Source organism: Microtus ochrogaster, unplaced genomic scaffold (assembly GCF_000317375.1).
Source record: "Microtus ochrogaster isolate Prairie Vole_2 unplaced genomic scaffold, MicOch1.0 UNK73, whole genome shotgun sequence".
Taxonomy (NCBI): Eukaryota; Metazoa; Chordata; class Mammalia; order Rodentia; family Cricetidae; genus Microtus; species Microtus ochrogaster.
Window position 1 is genome coordinate 1,066,224 of NW_004949171.1, and position 350 is coordinate 1,066,573.

Genomic DNA, 350 nt, shown 5'->3' on the forward strand with positions numbered 1-350 from the left:
TTCTATAATTTTGTTGAATATATTTTCTGGGCCTTTGAGCTGTAATTCTTCTCATTCTTCTACCCCTATTATTCTTAGGTTTGGTCTTTTCATTGTGTCCCAGATTTCCTGGTTGTTTTGTGATGGGAATTTGTTGGATTTGCTGTTTTCTTTCATCAGTGCATTTATTTCTCTATGGTGTCTTCAGCATCTGAAATTCTTTCTTCTTTCTCTTGTATTCTCTTGGTTATGCTTGTCTCTGTGGTCTCTGTTTACCTAAATTTTCCATATCCAGCTGGCCCTTAGTTTATGTTGTCTTCATTGACTCCATTTCAGTTTTTAAATATTGAACTGTTTCCATTATCTGTTTG